Below are 6806 nucleotides of genomic sequence, written 5' to 3'. Positions count from 1 at the left end.
AGATGGGAAGAGGAGGGAAGGAAGCTGGCCAGGCCCAGCACAGCTGCTCAATCTCCACCAGCCCTTCCTGGCTGCTGGGGGGTGGTCACCCACCCAGATCTGGGTGGCACCTTCAGTGGCTTTCATCCGGGGACATGCAGGGACCGGGGACATGGTCTCACTGTCCCTTGGGACATGCCAACCTTGCAGACACAAACATTTGCTTCTGTTTTATTGGCTAAAGCACTTTAAGGTTTAAAAAAAAACACACAACTCCCGTCGGTAATGTAAGGCAATGCTTCTTCCAGCAGTATTGATGGATCTATTCTGACCGTATTATTACCCTCTCTTGGGAATGTAATCTCGGGAAAACGTGTTTTTTTAGCTGTGTTTTTATGGGACTTTTTGGGTTTGTTACATAATAAAGCCTGGATTCCAATGACTGACGCTTATGACTGAATCGGATTCAAGGACAAGAGCATACGTGACACGAGCCTCCCAGCGTGCTCCCCTCCTGAGTTTGTCCGCTGTTGTCAGTGTGTGACACACCCAGGAGCCCTCCTGCCCTCCACCGCAGAGCCGAGTGCTCCGCGGGGATATCCAGGGACTTGCGTCCAAGGATGACATGAGGGGTAACACCGGGTTCTGTCCCAGGGCTGCTGGCTCGGCTCACGGGACTGGCTGCGGCCCGGCCACCTCAGGCCTTCTGGGAGCAGGGTCCAGAGTCCCTCTCAGGAAGGTCTTCCCCGCGTCACTGTAGACAGCCCTCCCTCTGTCTCGAGTTGAGGTTCACGTTTCTCTGCAAACAGGAGCTCGTCCAGTCAGCCAGGCACAGTCTCCAGGGCACGGGGCTTCATTCTGTCCCTCAGGTCTCAGGTTCCTGAACGTCAGACCTGTGAATGAGGGACTGGGGTTCTGTCACGGCAAAAGGAGAGCGCTCAAAACCCGTTCAACCTTCAGACAGGCTCGAGGCTTTCTAGACACGTTGCTGAAACCAAGGGGAACAAGGTGAGGCGGAGCCCTGCCCACTACCCGTCCCCGCCCTCGTCCCGCCTTCCTGGACTGGGCTCTTGGCACGCCCATCTCCACTTACCTCTCAGAACTAGGTGAGATGGAGCCCCGCCCACCTCTCCGGGCCCGCCTTCCTGGGCGGGGCTCATGGCGTCCCCTACTCCTCCAGAGTCCGGCGGCGCACAAGCACGGCAGAGAGGAGCTACCCCACAGTCCGAGGTCAGGGGCGGCGGCCGAGAGGAGCACCCCACGTCCAAGGAGTGGTGGCTGCGCGGGGAGGGCCGAGAGGAGCTGCTTCAGGTTCAAGGTCAGGAGGGGCGGCGGTGAGGAGATACCCCTCTTCCAAGGAAAGAGAAACCCAAGTAAGACGGTAGGTGTTGCAAGAGCGCATCAGAGGGCCGACACACTGAAACCACACTCACAGAAAACTAGTCAATCTAATCACACTAGGACCACAGTTCAGTCGCTCAGTCATGTCCGACTCTTTCCAACCCCATGAATCGCAGCACGCCAGGCCTCCCTGTCCATCACCAACTCCCGGAGTTCATCCAGACTCACGTCCGTTGAGTCAGTGATGCCATCCAGCCATCTCATTCTCTGTCGTCCCCTTCTCCTCCTGCCCCCAATCCCTCCCAGCATCAGAGTCTTTTCCAATGAGTCAACTCTTCCCATGAGGTGGCCAAAGTACTGGAGTTTCACCTTTAGCATCATTCCTTCTAAAGAAATCCCAGGGCTGATCTCTTTCAGAATGGACTGGTTGGATCTCCTTGCAGTCCAAGGGACTCTCAAGAGTCTTCTCCAATACCACAGTTCAAAAACTTCGGCGCTCAGCTTTCTTCACAGTCCAACTCTCACATCCATGCATGACCACAGGAAAAACCATAGCCTTGACTAGACAGACCTTAGTCGACAAAGTAATGTCTCTGCTTTTGAATATACTGTCTAGGTTGGTCATAACTTTTCTTCCAAGGAGTAAGCATCTTTTAATTTCATGGCTGCAATCACCATCTGCAGTGATTTTGGAGCCCCCCAAAATAAAGTCTGACACTGTTTCCACTGTTTCCCCATCTATTTTCCATGAAGTGATGGGACCAGATGCCATCTTCGTTTTCTGAATGTTGAGCTTTAAGCCAACTTTTTCACTCTCCTCTTTCACTTTCATCTAGAGGCTTTTTACTTCCTCTTCACTTTCTGCCATAAGGGTGGTGTCCTCTGCATATCTGAGGTTATTGATATTTCTCTGGGCAACCTTGATTCCAGCTTGTGTTTCTTCCAGTCCAGCGTTTCTCATGATGTACTCTGCATAGAAGTTAAATAAGCAGGGTGACAATATATAGCCTTGATGTACTCCTTTTCCTATTTGGAACCAGTCTGTTGTTCCATGTCCAGTTCTAACTGTTGCATCCTGACCTGCATACAGATTTCTCAAGAGGCAGGTCAGGTGGCCTCGTATTCCCATCTCTTTCAGAATTTTCCACAGTTTATTGTGATCCACAGAGTCAAAGGCTTTGGCATAGTCAATAAAGCAGAAATAGATGTTTTTCTAGAACTCTCTTGCTTTTTCCATGATCCAGCGGATGTTGGCAATTTGATCTCTGGTTCCTCTGCCTTTTCTAAAACCAGCTTGAACATCAGGAAGTTCACAGTTCACGTATTGCTGAAGCCTGGCTTTGAGAATTTTGAGCATGACTTTACTAGCATGGGAGATGAGTGCAATTGTGCAGTAGTTTGAGCATTCTTTGGAATTGCCTTTCTTTGGGATTGGAATGAAAACTGACCTTTTCCAGTCCTGTGGTCACTGCTGAGTTTTCCAAATTTGCTGGCATATTGAGTGCAGCACTTTCACAGCATCATCTTTCAGGATTTGAAACAGCTCCACTTGAATTCCATCACCTCCACTAGCTTTGTTCGTAGTGATGCTTTCTAAGGCCCACTTGACTTCACATTCCAGGATGTCTGGCTCTAGGTGAGTGATAACACCATCGTGATTATCTTGGTTGTGAAGATCTTTTTTGTACAGTTCTTCTGTGTATTCTTGCCACCTCTTCTTAATATCTTCTGCTTCTGTTAGGTCCATACCATTTCTGTCCTTTATCGAGCCCATCTTTGCATGAAATGTTCCCTTGGTATCTCTAATTTTCTTGAAGAGATCTCTAGTCTTTCCCATTCTGTTGTTTCCCTCTATTTCTTTGCATTGATCGCTGAAGAAGGCTTTCTTATCTCTTCTTGCTAGTCTCTGGAGCTCTGCATTCAGATGTTTATATCTTTCCTTTTCTCCTTTGCTTTTTGCTTCTCTTCTTTTCACAGCTATTTGTAAGGCCTCCCCAGACAGCCATTTTGCTTTTTTGCATTTCTTTCCCATGGGGATGGTCTTGATCCCTGTCTCCTGTACAATGTCACAAACCTCCATCCACAGTTCATCAGGCACTCTATCTATCAGATCTAGGCCCTTAAATCTATTTCTCACTTCCACTGTATAATCATAAGTGATTTGATTTAGGTCATACCTGAATGGTCTAGCGGTTTCCCCTACTTTCTTTAGGTGGCCAAAGGATTGGAGCTTCAGCTCCAGCATCAGTCCTTCCAATGAATATTCAGGGTTGATTTCCTTTAGGATAGACTGGTTTGATTTCCTTGCAGTCCAAGGGACTCTCAAGAGTCTTCTTCAACACCACAGTTCAAAAACATCAATTCTTCAGTACTCAGCTTTCTTTGTGATCTAACTCTCACATCCATACATGACAACTGGAAAAACCATTTGACCACATGGACCTTTGTCGGCAAAGTAATGTCTCTGCTTTTTAATACACTGTCTAGGTTTGTCATAGCTTTTCTTCCAAGGAATGTCTTTTAATTGAGGAGACAAATAAATAAATAAGCAAATACTTTTTTAAAAGACCAAGAATGATTGGGAGCCTGGAAGAGATGCTTGTGTCAACTACAAATTGGTACTTGCCATCTGCCTCTGCAGAGACTGAACCCTGCGCTGGTGCAGCTGCTGACCTTCGACAGTTCAGGGTGGAGAGTGAGGTACTCTGTGATCCCGGGAATCTGGTGGAATGGTCTTTAGATGGTTAGATATTTTCAGGAACTGATTTCATGATCAATCTTTGCATCTCTTCATATCTAAAAAAAGAGCTAAACCCCTTCATGGTGACATCTACCCCTTGTGACTAGCAGAAAACCTTTTGTAAAGTAAGTACTGATTGCACTGAACTCCCTCTTCACCAAAACCTTGTTTATTTACCTTCCCCCACTACCTCTTTGGAGCAGTCTCTCAGGGCTACCTGAGGTGTGGTCTCCCGGGCTGCAGTCCTCATTTTGCCCCCAAATAAAACTGATCTCTCAACTCTCACATTGTGCATCTTTTTAGTCAACAGCTGAAAACTCATGTTCCTGGGTTCATGGCAGATTTATTCACAAGAACCAAAATATGGAAGCAACCCAAGTGTCCATCTATGGATGACCACTCAGATAAACAAAATGTGGTCTATTTAGACAATGGAATATTATCCAGCCCTAAAAAGGAAGGGAAGTCTGATCACAACTTGAACATTAGCAGACCCTCTCTATTTAAAGAGCTCTCTGGAAAGCGAATGACTACTTTTGCATGGCTGGGAAATGTCTTAGCAGGGTTAATCCCTGCCAGGCCTAAAACCCAGGAATCTGTTTACAGAAAGAAAGGAATATTGGATAAGCAGCTGCCCCACTGGTGATCAGCTCCTATTTCTAGATTCTGAATGAAGGATACATTCATGGGTCACAGTTGAGTAAAATAAAGGTGAAGACAAAATATCTCAGGCCAGGGGCTAATCTCCAAGGGAACAGATGTCTCATTTTCACCTCACTATCCCTGGCACCAGAACAAGCCTGCTGTTTTTTACTGCTTGGCCTTAAGTATTTACTGACTTAAAGTTTGAAAACAAGCTGGAATGTCCTCAGCTTTTTACTGCATTTTTCACCAGAAATTCTCATAAGACAAAAATGATCATTCATGCATTCGACCAAATACTGCTACGTGCCAGGCATGTTTCAGGTGGCCCGAGGCCGGGGAATCTGGACTGGAGAGCACTCTGCACTTAATATTACTGACGGGGGGAGTTGTTATGGGTTGAATCTTGTCTCCTAAAAAATTCATGTGTTGAGGTCCTAACCCCCAGGACCTGTGAATGTGACCTTATTAGGTAACAGGGTCGTTGCAGACAGTAAATGGTTGGCTTAAAGTGAAGTCACACTGGAGTCAGGCCCTTAGTCCAATAGGACTGGTGTCCTTATAAACAGGGGACGTGTGGACACAGGCACACCACACGGGAAGGTGTCACGTGAAGATGAAGCAGAAGACAGGGTGATGCTTCTAACAAGCTGTCACCTACACTGGCACTTGCCATCAACCTCTGCAAGGATTGAGCCATGTGCCGCTGCAGCTGCTGACCTTCAACACGCCCTGAAGGGATTTCAAGGTGGAGAGCAGGAATGAGGCACTCTGGGCTCTGGGAAGAACTGGCAGAACAGGTCTTCGGATAGTTAGGTATTTTGTGAGCCCTATCCTCATAACTAGCAAAGCACTACATCCCTTTGTGGTGACATCAGCTCCCTGTGACTCACAGAAAACTTTTTTGCAAAGATAAGTGCTTGATAACATGAACTCCCCCTTCACCAAAATCGCATATATATTGACTTTCCCCTTCCTCAGCCTCTTTGGAGCAGTTTCTCAGAGCTCTCTGAGGTGCTGTCTCCTAGGCTGCAGTCCTCATCTCACCCCAAATATAACTTCACTCACAGCTCTCACGTTGTACAATTTTTTCTAAATCGACAAAGCCAAGGAGTCCCAGGGAACTGGAGCTCAGTGAGAGGCCTGGAGGCACCTCCTCCACAGCCTGAGACGGAACTAGCCCTGCCATCTTGGTCTTGGACTCCTGGCTTTCAGAACTGGGAAAGTGACTCTGCTACATGAGACCATCACCTGGGAGACCAGGGCAGTTGTAGCTGCCACTGGGGGTTCTGGCTGTGTTAGGGGAAACACTGACTGGAACTGGCCACCCTGGCCAGGCACCATGTAGTAGTAACCATCCACATGAGTTATGTTAAGATAGGAGGTCCTGGTAAGGAACACGGAACTAATAGGCCACCACCAACTGGAAGAGTTCAGGAAAGGTTAAAAGGAGACACCACGTGTCCGACCACCTCCCAGAATCCTCCTCACTGGCACCCGTCTTGGCTGAGCAATGCATGTGCCACCAGGAAGGACTCTGAATCAGAGTGATTGGCCAAAGAAAAACAACCCAGAAACTAATCCCATCATCATGAAAACTGGAGATTGTGAGCCCGTGGCAGAGCAGTTCTCCTGTGTTCCCTTACCTTACTTACTGCTCTCCACCTGGGTGCCCCTTCCCAATAAAGTCTCTTGCTTTGTCAGCTTCTGTGTCTCCTAGACAATTCATTTCCAAGTGTTAGGCAAGAGCCCACTCTTGGTCCCTTAAAGGGGTCTCCCTTCCTGCAACAGCTCCAGCCCAGATCTCTGACACTGTCCCAATGGTCATTCCCCATCACGAAGAGCACAGGCCCCAAGGATCTGGCCTCTGCTGTTCCTGACTAAGCCACTCTGGCTTCCACTCCTGATGCCAAGCAGGGCCCTGTGTGGCTCCCGGGCCTTTCTGTCCACCATTTCTCGCAGGCAAGACTCCAGCCTCCATGACCTTCCCTGACTTTCAAAGGGCAGATTCAAACTGTTGCTAATCAATGGAGGAGCAGCAGCTAGGAAACCACTTGAGGCAACATAAAAGGGACCAGAGGAGCTCATCAAGATTAAGAGACTC

The sequence above is a fragment of the Capricornis sumatraensis genome, chromosome 14, assembly GCF_032405125.1.
Source record: "Capricornis sumatraensis isolate serow.1 chromosome 14, serow.2, whole genome shotgun sequence".
Lineage (NCBI taxonomy): Eukaryota > Metazoa > Chordata > Mammalia > Artiodactyla > Bovidae > Capricornis > Capricornis sumatraensis.
This window is presented reverse-complemented; position numbering follows the sequence as displayed.